The following is a 12,104-nucleotide window of genomic DNA, read 5'->3' on the forward strand; positions in this document are numbered from 1 at the left end:
ACTGCCATGCATTTCCTTCTATTCCACAAGTTTTTTTTTAGAGTTTATTTATTTGGAGAGAGAGAGAGAGAGAGAACACGCACATAAGTGGGGGAGGAACAGAGCCAGAGGTACAGAGCAGGCTCTGCACGGCTCTACACGGTCAGCACAGAACCTGATGCAGGGCTCGAACTCACGAACTGTGAAATCATGACCTGGGCTGAAATCAAGAGTTGGAGACTTAACAGACTGAGACACCCCAGAATCCCTCCACAAACCTTTTAGAATGAAGCAAGTATAATTTCTTTTTAATAAAATCATAAACTTTAGGTATCAAAACATATTTCTAAATCAAAATACATCTGACTTGGAGCCTCTGGTGAGTAATTTGATCTCTCATATTATAGCTTCCCAAGTCCCAAGGACTGTTTATAATCAAGAACATTTGAAGAGGGCCTCCTGAGTTTTTGGATTTTGTTTTCCATTGGTCAATACACATTGATCATGTGGGAACGGTCTCCTGAGGGTAAGACCTCACCAGACTTGCTAGAGGGCATTTTGCCCAAATTTGCCCACAATCTGGTCTTCTTCGGAGTGTCTTAAAACTATTACCTTTTGAGGTCTTGCCAACCCTCCAAAGTAGCAAGAATCATAAATTAGTAACTCAGCAAAATGCAACTTTACTTTTGTTTCCTACAGCCCCTTTAAATGTTATTCAATAGAACACCTCTTCCCCATTTTTGGACAAAACTTCAACAGGCCCCTTGATTTTCTGCTCATCTGTATGTAATTGATCATTTTATCAAAAACACTGTCTTATTTCAGTTATTAACATGTCCAGAACAAGATTTTAATTAGAACTCTTCACTTGCTTAAACATAAATCTCTAGCCTAGATCAGCTGTAGTCTGGAGCCTACAAAAGGAGCCAGGAGACTGAGAGTTTAAAAACATCCTTATCCTAATATTCAACGTATCTGAAAGCTCTGACAGCATCTTCAAAGAATGGTAAATCTTTGGCACTACAGTGACATTCCTTGGACATACTGTGTTCATTCAAAAGGAAATTTAAAAACTTATTGAGGATGAATATAACAAAACCAATAATCACAATTACCAATCTGTGGCTATTCCCAGAGATACTCTGACATCATCATCCTTAAGTTTTTGGGGTTTTTCCCCTTTCTTTTCCTCTTCTTTCTCTAATATCTGATATCAAGTGATTATATCTGAGCCTTATTTATGTGCCAAAGTATAAATAATGCAATGAAGAATCACAAAAGAAGAACCTCTTTACCACTGGTGAGCCATTTATTTTTCAATTCACAAAAGAGGAAGGTAAGGACAATTCTGAAACACTTGCCTGGGGGCTCAGAACTGAAGCGTGATACCTGCCTCTTAACAGAAGTGTGGAATTGAAACAAGTATTGGAATGGGAAAGCATATAAAAAACGACTATGCTGTCAGTTACTTGAGACTTCAGATAAAATGTAAAGTTGAAAGCTGGCAAGCAGAAAAGCTCATGTGGAGAAAGAACTCTATCATAGATGAGAGTATTATTTTTGCTGTCTTATACATAAATCATGGCAAGGAAAAGGAAAGAAATATTTCAACTGCCAAATGGATAACTAATCATGGCACTAACCTCCCTCAAACATGAGGAACATTCATCTAGTCCAATTCAAAATTATTTTTCTCGTGTTTTATTGGTTTAGGTTGTCATAGAATTTGCCCCTATATATATATATATATATATATATATATATATATATATATATATATATATATATATATACAGAGAGAGTTCATTAATGGCAAGAGGGTAATTCTGTTGATGAGACTGGCAATATGGGAGGAAAGTGTTTCACTGTAAATTTTGAGGACAAATGTTAGTTTCCAATAACAGCTAATGTAAGTTAGATAGTGATAGTGTTCTGATCCTCTATAAAAATTGGAGTGCATTTGGAGTATCTTGATTGACACATTTTAAAATGTATTGGTGTGAACAACTTTTGAACTCATTTAAAGATGTGGAATAAGATGGGGAACAAATATGACAAGAATTCACATTTAAAAAATGACGTCAAGAGCTGACAATGTTTTCTCTGGAGAATACAGGGTTCCATTGGACACATAGGCTGAGGAACTTGACTATCTTCACCTATTTGAAACTACCATATGAAACAGGAGACATGAGACAAATAGGAGATAAATGCTTCTCTATGATCAGAGAAAAATGAGCAAAACATAAAGGAAGATCATGTTTGGATCAAAGATAAAATGGGTATCTCAGGAGGAAGAGCATTCTCTGCCAGTAGAGTTGTTTTGATATGACATGTTAGTCACCTCTAGGTTAGAATTTCCCTCAGCTCATTGTTTTGGGGACTCATGAATTCTGGTCCATCACCTACTACCATATTGGACTCATGGAACATACTTCATGGGTTAAAGAGGCAAATGTTTCAATATACCTGTTAGCTCTCTACCCCAAGTATTGGTTCTATAGTGCCTCCTATGATTGAGCCTTGGGCTGAAAAGAGAAAGTATTCCAGAATCACAAAATACTTTTGTGTCTTATACTTTCCAAAATGGATACCTTCCTCTAATGAGCTCTAAATTCTGCAGAATCCTTTATTTTTTTTGTTCAATTAATCCATATTCTCCTTTTTTGTTTTCAATTATGAAGCTATTCTTTATATGTTTCATAACTTAAAAATTCATGTGATAAACTGACAGGCCAAAAACAAAAAACACCCACTTTTCCTTTTCAACATCTATACTGTTGTGATTTATGAACCTCTTTTTATTTGGTTTTCTGTCTTACATTTTTTTAAGTCATAGGTGAAAGAATAGGAATCACTTCTTTGAGCTATATTGTATATGACTATCTGAACTACAGTACAAGTCTGTACGAGTCTGTTGTGCATCACACAGTAGAACCAGTAAGATAAATAATGTAGCCGCATAAAAATACCTTATTATTCATGTTATAAACAGTTCTGATTTTACCTAAACACAGCCAAGTACAGAGGAGCCATATTACCTTGGTGTTTTGCATAGCAATCATGAAGCATATAAACTGTATGGGTATTTATTTTCAACATTTTTCTGATCATTAAATGGAGGTTAGAGCTAGTTCATCTTTAAATTCAGAATATTATTCTATACATATGGAGCTATAACATTTTTTCCCATATGGTGTCATATTTATTTCCACAAAGGAAATGTGATGACAGAAATTTAAAAAAAAAGGCTTCCAAAAAAATGTATTAAAACAACAGTAGATTTCCTATTAAGCAAAGAATTCAGTACCTCATTTTTCAGCCAGTTGAAGGAGCGCCGAGAATGTACTGGCGTTGGAAAAGATACTTCTTTCCAGCCAAACTCTTCAGAGAAGTTCAATAAGAATAATTTCCATTCAGGAATTCCATCTTTCATATGCCAGGTGTCAGGACTGTCAAATCTTTGGACTGTTTAGTCTTATCAAACCTAATAAAACAATCGTACATAACCGCTAGGAAACATTTTGTTGCTCTTTTCCACACAGCATCACTTTTAAGTTTAACTTGGTTTACTAAAAACCAGTTTTGCATTTTTGAACATCTTGTTCAGATTTCTAAAGAAGATTTTTCTTGAAAGTATGTCAATATAAAGAGTTATTCAAATATACACATAAAACAAGAACGATATTCAAATGCTTATATACTGAATGTAAACCAGGAGTCATGAAATTAGAATGGTACTCTTTCTGGGGGAGAAATCAGAGGTAGAAACCTTTTAGCCTTATCTTACTGACAGTTAACAGGGAGTTATATGGTGCTGGTTGGGCGTTGTTTTGTGACAAACATTTGAAGTTAAGTAGAGAAAAGCGATGTGCAGATTGTCTCCTTGCGCCATGATTCAGTTTCATGATATGCTGGTTTCCCTGTAGGTGTCAAGTTGAAAATATCCTTCCTTTCCTTATTGCTCATAGCTTATAGTTCTTTTTGTGAAGTTTATTTATTTGAGAGAGAGAGGGGTAGGGGAGGGGTAGAAGGGGAGGGAGAGAGAGAGAGAGAGAGAGAGAGAGAGAGAGAGAGAGAGAGAGAGAATTCCAAGCAGGCTCCCAACTCCCAGCTTGGAGTCCAATGTGGGGCTTGAACTCATGAACTGTAACATCATAACTTGAGCTGAAATCAACAGTAGGATGTTTAACTCACTAAACCACCAGGTGCCCCATACCTTATAGTTCTATAGCAGGAATGGGATGGAGAGAATTTCTCAAGTGTTACCCACAATTAATTAATTTGGCCATATTTGTTAGCTTAATAACATGTAAATAATACTTCTTTTAATTTCTCCATCAATATATCAGTAAACAAGAAATCAATTAATTTGAGAGGGGGTTGATGTAGTTGCTCAGTGTTGCTCAAACACAGGATAAAGCATGACAAATAATGCATTTTTTTCTTCTCTACGTTAAATTACCCATGATTTAGGAGAGAATAATATTAATCACTCCTTTACAGGGCTATCCTGGAATTTTTTTTGGATGATCTGAGCATTTCCTGGATGGCATTTAAGAATACAGTATATATACTGATATATATATATATATATACATATATATATATGTATACACACACACACACACACACACACACACACACACACACACACATACATACACAGTGTTGATTGTCCCTGAAGTCCTCAGCAAGTCCAGCCTTTAGTTAAGAGGAAATCTAAACCATGACTTGTTTTCACATCACTGGAGTTTACTAGATCCTTTCTGACCATAAATTATAGTTCTAAATTCAAAATTCCTGTCTTAGGTTTAAGACCAAGTCCTTGACCTCTATAGCACTTTTTGGTAGGTGGGTGCATGGTTTATTTGGCTGTGTTTCAGTCCTCCTCCTTTCTCAATACTGGCCTGATACTTCAGTTCCACCAAAATGTTTGGTCCTATTTACATTAACCGTGTTTCTTCACAGACCAGAGTCTAGTCCTAATACTTGAAATGTATCAGCAAGAATTGTTGACCTCCACAGTATCTAGTCACCAATCTGTTAGAGCCTCTCTGGTTAACAACCAACGCCTTGGAATTACAACTAGCAACTAGTGGAATAGAAATACTTGTGACTCTGTATATTCCCATAGCAGTGTGATGCATTTTAACATCATCTATTCTACGTCCCACTTCCAAAAAAGTTGAAAATTACTAATTTTTGGAATTATTAAGGTAATATGGAAATATAATTTATTATTTTTTTCTGAGTGTGTGTAAAATTCTCAAAGCCAGAGAGCCCTTTTCATTTTGTATCCCCTGCAATCAAACTGGGACTTGGCCTAGATGCCTTTGGCCTACCTTGAACAGGCAAATCTAGTTGCTGCATTCTAGTCCTTTCCTGAACTTCGTTCTAGCATCTGCGAGCTTCTTTTTAGAGCCTTAGAAGCACTTAAAAAAGAAAAGTTTAAATGAGATTAGCAGTTGCAAAAATTGGTGCCAGAAAAGAGAAAACAATTAATAAGGAAATTGATGGAAAGGGAGAAGAAACAAGGCATGACTCTTACTACCTCCAAAGGTATTATGTACATAAAATAAATCAAGGTGACTTAGTGATAGCTCAAAGAATCACAGCTGACAAAGAATAGCTTAAAAAACTGATATTTTAGGGAAAACATGTATGACTTGACTTATCTTCTTCAAGTTTACTTAATATCTTAAATTACAGATTTTCTCCACATCTGTTCCCATGGCAGTTGATGTTTCCATGGCTGATGTTGCCTGGTCATACCCATGTCCATCAAATGGAGAATTTTTCTCCCCCATAGTCAAGGAAGCAGAGAAGTGAGGACAACATAATTCAGATTACCTTGATCTTTCTGTAATTTCTGCTTAAAGTAAAATTTAAACATTTATAAACTTACAAAAATTGACAAATGTGGCACATCCACTCTTCTCTGTAGCAAGTGTCTAAGCAAAAATTAAGCATTATTAATAAACATTATGAAATAAAATATGGAATGAATATTAACCAAATATAAAGGTTAATCTCTATCCTGCTAAACAAGTAAAATTTGAACAAAAAATGTGAATTATCCACAAGAACAAGTCACTTATGTAATACAGAAGAAAATAATTAGGCAAGAGAAAGCTTTCTGTACTTTTTTAGAGACTGCATTTAGTCAACTTTGATAATGGAAAGTATGTCCTTCCAGCAACCAAATATAATGATCCTGTAACAGATGCAACATGAATATTTGGGGGATATACCAAAATCTGATAAATTAATACACAGAAGACCCATAAAATCATTTCTAAGTGATAATTTTTATGATGATGTAAAAAAAATTCTTATACCTTAGAGAGCTCAGCATTATATTTACTTTTCTTAAAGAAATATTCTTGGAACTCAATGATTATTTATTGGATTTTTGTAAGAATATTAAAAGTACAAGCCAGTAATTAGAGTGATTATAAAACTAGAAAAAAAGAATATTTTAGAAAAGGTATGTAAATAACTAATATAGAATGGAAAGCATTCCCCCAGAATACAGCAGAAAGTGGTTAATAGCAGTAAATTTCTTAGCAACATGTTTTCATGGAATCTCAGTTGTACCTATACTTTTAACTTTGCCTAAAATCTCCAACTTTTCACTGAATCATTTTATTTGAAGTTTCCATAGAGATTAAAAAGTGGCTACATCAGAGTGTATGTGGGAAGCAACTTCTAAAATGGGTGTTATTCACATGATTTCTGTTTCCATATTTATTTTGCCCATACTTCTACTCTTCTTATTTTTTAGACATATTTTCCCTCAAACTTTGACTTGCAGGTCCTGAGGTAGTTCTCCCTATTTCCTGACACTTCCAAACACAAAACTCTCTCATTCATTACATCTCAGGGGGGTCATGGTTTCTTGTCACAAGAAGGTGTGCTATGAAATTCAATCTATTGCCACTCAACATAACATCCTTCTAATCTCTGGTGATGGTCAGAGGTCAAGGTGGCATATAATACTGTCACACACATCACAGTGAAACACAAAGGATGAATATTCATATTTCAGTGCATACAAAGATGACTGCCAGAGTTTGAATACACATGGCCACACAGTTGTTTGTAGTGTATGTGAGATTCATCCAGACTTCCATGTCTTTCAGCTAACATATTTCCAGTAAATTATTTTCCATGAGTAATTTAAAAATATTTTTATGATTTAAGCATAGAACTTTGAAGGAAATATAAAAAATGTAAGTCATAAGCATTCACAAGAGTGACCAGAAATTTCAGCAAGTTGAAAACTATATTTTATTAAAAGTTCACAAAAAGATAGCAGTTGAATAACCTTTTCAAAATTAATGTTGAATTATTTTAAAGTGTTTAAAATTATTTTCTTCTTTATTTGTAAATTTCTATGTCCCTTATACAAAATCATGTTTGAAGATTCAGAAACATTCCATAAATATATCCTGTTTATATATATGATATAAATATATATATGGTATGTGTATATAAAAATACATATACTTCATTTATATGTTATATAATGATATGTGTGATAAATATGTATAATATACATATATACACGTATAGGTATATATGCATATATACTTTAGAGAATATTTATCTGTGTATTACTCTGTTTTGCTTGGATTTTCATTTCAAAAGTTTTGAATAAGATTTTATGTTTTGAATAAGATTATAAGTAGTTTGTTAGAATCTAATGAAATACTCTTCATTTTCTGTATGTTCAGTTTCCCTAATGATAATTTTCATTTTTAGCTTCTCTTCTATAAACGACCATCCCAGATGGCATTCCATTGTTTCAAAATTGATACCACTCACCTTCTTTTAGGAAAAGATTGTATTTAATAGGAAGTCTGGGCAGTGTTTTTCTGCAAGAAGGGAGAAAGGGTGTAGCTTGAGGAACAATATTAAGCCTTGTATTTGAATTGTTCTTCTATGAATTACTTCCTAAAATCTGATGTAAGCAAATAACTCTTCCAAGTCTTTAAGAACTGCTTTACAACAGGAAGTATCTCAACAATTTGCTGAAAATATGCACATCTGTTCACTCAGGAAGTAAGCATCTAAAATGATTATTACCTCTTTTTCCTTAAAGAAACCTGTCATAGTTGTGTCATCCAACATGCACCTTTGCCACGGGTATGTACCTGGGCTGAGAAACACTAACACATTCTTAAAAAGAAATATCTTTCTCTCTCTCTCTCTCTCTCTCTCTCTCTCTCTCTATATATATATATATATATATATATATATATATCCATACACACACACACACACACATTAATAAATTAAATGTAAAGGTCACTAGGAGCAGGAAAATACCTTTATTTTATTTACTATGGTCATCTGAGTGCCTAGTTTAGGGCCTGACACAGATGCTTGGTAGATATTTACTAGATGAATGAATGAAAGCTGTTTATGGTCTCAGATGCTGACTGGCACTCTCTGAGTAAGTCAAAGGACCCTGTGCTCTCTCCTGGATTATTGTATCCTCCCCCTAGTTAATAAAGGCCCCAAGGACATTTCAGGATCAGTTACTCTTCCAGGTGATAAGGCTTAAGAATTGCCTAGAAAGGGACAGCCAGTTGGCTTAGCATCTTGACTCTTGGTTTTGGCTCAGGTCATGATCTCACAGTTCTTTAGTTTGAACCTCACATCCAGCTCAGAGCTGGCGGTGTGGAACCTGCTTGGGATTCTCTGTCTCCCATTCTTTCTGCCCCTCGCTCTCTGTCTCTGTCTCTCAAAACTAAATAAACATTTAAAAAAAAAAAAAAAGAATTGCCTAGATAGGTATGAGGGAAACACCAAATATGTATATAAAAGCTATGTAAAAATTAGGAGGGAAACAAAAAACACACAACACTAAGAACTAGGCAAGAGACGTTTTATTATGGTCCAGATTATCACTAGCATCTGGTTAAATAGAAAAAGATGGTCCAAGTATCTAGATCTCTTTCAGATTCCATATTCTATCATTATATGACCATTGTGTCCACAACACACACTAAGTTTACTTATATACTTATATTCATACACTGTTCTTGTACTAATAGTAAGCAAGCCTAGATGGGATTTGTTAGGAACTCTCTCAGGTCACTGAGGAATGTAAAAACTGAAGGGTCCTACCATCTTCCTTAGTTCTGATTTTGACATTTCTTTCTCTTGAAATAAGTAACACTTATTTCAAGTTTAGTTTAACAATGTCTTTGTGAATTCTCCATTAGTTCAGTTTCTGCAGGGTATGAATTTTTTTTAAGTCTCTAACTCATTTTTTTAAGTTTAATTTTTAAAAATTTATTTATTTATTTTAAGAGAGAGATAAAGTGTGTGAGTGGGGGGAGAGACAGAAAAAGAGGAGTGAGAGAATTCCAAGCAGGCTCCACAATATCAACTCAGAGCCCAAAGCAGGGCTCAAACTCACGAACCTGAGCTAAAATCAAGAGTCAGTTGCTTAGCTGACTGAGCCACCCAGGCGCCCCTTTACTAACTTATTTTTAAGGAACAGATTTTGAAGCTAGAATAGGAATAAGCATATGAAAAGATGTTCAGAGCACCTGGATGGCTCAGTCAGTTAGGCCTCAGACTCTTAATTTCAGCTCAGGTCATGATCCCAGGATTCACAAGTTCCAGCCCCTTACAGAGCGCTCTCCCTCTCTCTGCCGCACCCCAGCACCCCCACCTCTCTCTCTAATAAAAGGAAAAAAAATGTTCAAGATCATTAGTCATCAGGGACACACAAATTAAAGCCACAGAAAGACACCATTACACATCTATGAGAATGTCTAACATTCAAACAATTAGCAATACCAAAAATTGGTCAGCATGCTGCTAAACTCTCAGACACTGCTGTCAAGATCACAAAATGCCTCAGCCATTTCCAAACAGGAAAAGAGTTTGACAGTTTCTTTGAAATTCAGCATATACCTCTACGGCCAAGCAATCCCACTCCTAGATATCTGCCTAAAATAAATAGAGAATGTTAATGAACCAATTTGAAAGTACTAAGAGAAAATAGAAAACTACCATTAGAATGCTAAATGTAAAACTAAATGTAAAACTTGCCACAGACAAAATCCACAGATGGATACTAAAATGGGTGGGTGAAAGTTTTAGCTGAAAGAGGATATTTGGATATTATGCCTCCACAGAATTTAGTAATTACAATAGGGGAAAAAAAAGTAAATTTAGAATGAAAAACTTTAGCAGACACTACCACAGTCAAGGAATTATGGTTAACATTACCAGTCATATATATTGACTCCATGGACCCCCTGATACTATGTACTGAGAAGGACACATCACTTCTGTGATATTCTTTTCATTAATTTATGACTTCAATCTAATCATGAGAAAACAGTGGACAAACCCAAGTTGAAGGACCTTGTACAAAATAGTTGAACAGCACACCTCAAATGGGTCAAGGTCATAAAAGACAGGAAAAGACAGAGGACTCACAGATGAGAGGAGACTACATTGGCATGTCAGTGCAACATGGAATCCTGGATTAGATGTGGAACAGAGAAAGAACAGTGATGAAAGAACTGGTAAAATGTGAATCAGACTTGCACTTTGGTTGATAATATTGTACCAATGTTCATGTCTTAGTTTTTGATGTTTTGTAGTTACATAAAATGTTAATATAAGAGGAAGCTGGGTGAAAGTAAATGGAACCCTATGCACTGCGTCTGCAATTATTTTACAAGTATAAAAGTATCCCAATATTAAAAAAATCAAACTTCTTATCATTTATTCAGTGGTAGGTTATCAATGCTATTCATTCCATGCTGCCCATTTGAGAGTCTTTATTATTTAGAACATTTCCTCATTTCCCCCCTAGCATTTGGCAGCCTTGGGATCATAGAGAAAACATGAAAATATCTCAAAACACCATGGGTATAATTTTTAATAGTTCTTTCACTGGCAGTAAACTCTTGTATCAAACAGACATCAAAAATTCAGTAGCTTAAAAACTATAGTTTATTTCTCTAACCAAAATAGTTAAAGGTGGGACTTCCAGGGTATCAGGCAGGTATGGTCCAAAGAGTGACCCAGAAAGCCAGGTTTCATGTGTATATTTTTCCCACCATCCTCTAAGGTATCTATTTCATGTGTGATATGTCAGTATGTTCAGGTTAGGACTTGCTGGCAGTAAAAAAGAAAAACTCAGGAAGCACTGCCTAGTATTAAGAAATTGTCCTGAGGTGGCACATGTCACTTTCACTCACATAAACTAAGACATCTGGCCACATCTAACCCTGAGGAAGTCTGGGAGCTTTACCAACTACGGATTCTATTGCTGTGGAAGAAGAAGAGAAGCAAGGACTTGGTGGTTGGCCACCAATCTTTAGCATAAGAATAATGAGTGTTTTTAAGAGATTCCCAATTTAATGGCTGCTTTACAAAATTGAAGAACTTCATACATCAGAAAGAATATTTAAGAAATATGGATAGTGTTATAAATATTGATGATAATAAATGACATTTAAATAGTAGGTTGTGCTTCACAAAAGATTTTCCCATTGAACATCACATTTAATTCTGTGAAATAAGTAGATTAATTCCAATTTACACAGTAAGAAATTAAAACAGAGAGATAAAATATCTAATGTCAGTGCAAGGGCACAATTTAAGATTTTCTGACCCAACATGGGCATTTTCTTCATAGATTGTTTATGGCTACCCTCAGTTTAATTGTCAAGAATGGCTTAAAACTTGGAAAATAAAATCTCACTTCAATACCATTAAAATCACATTGTTAGAAAATTGTATACTGTTTTCAGAGAATTAGGAGTTGAAGAGTGAGTCAAACTCTCCTTCTAAACATGACTTAACTATATTTGTTCAGTTTTTAATGACTGAATGTTTCATTTAGACCAAAGAACCACCAATTCCAGGCCCTGGGTAAAATCCAGACCTCGAAGTCTCCTATTATTCCAAGAGTACATTTCCAAATATTTTATTTCCTTAATTTGTCTCATGTGCTAGTTTTGTCCCAGGCAGGTCTCATTCAACTCCAAGTTCAAACAAGAGCCTTCAGTCTCACAATCTCTCATCTCTCCTCCAATTTGTTTTGGCTGATCGCCTCCCACTGTGACCACACTATTTCTCTCACT

At 34.9% G+C, this 12,104-nt stretch overlaps 1 protein-coding gene across 1 annotated transcript in view; it reads right to left on the reverse strand.

The window, feature by feature from the left end:
• Window positions 1-12,104, reverse strand: part of LOC132679235 (uncharacterized) — a 126,725-nt gene that overhangs the window by 67,080 nt on the left and 47,541 nt on the right. The window contains exon 8 of the mRNA XM_081795047.1: window positions 3,290-3,466. The gene's annotated coding sequence lies outside the window, so the exon portion shown is untranslated. The remainder of the gene's footprint in view (window positions 1-3,289; window positions 3,467-12,104) is intronic.

Source organism: Panthera onca, chromosome A2 (genome assembly GCF_046562875.1).
Source record: "Panthera onca isolate mPanOnc1 chromosome A2, mPanOnc1 haplotype 2, whole genome shotgun sequence".
Taxonomy (NCBI): domain Eukaryota; kingdom Metazoa; phylum Chordata; class Mammalia; order Carnivora; family Felidae; genus Panthera; species Panthera onca.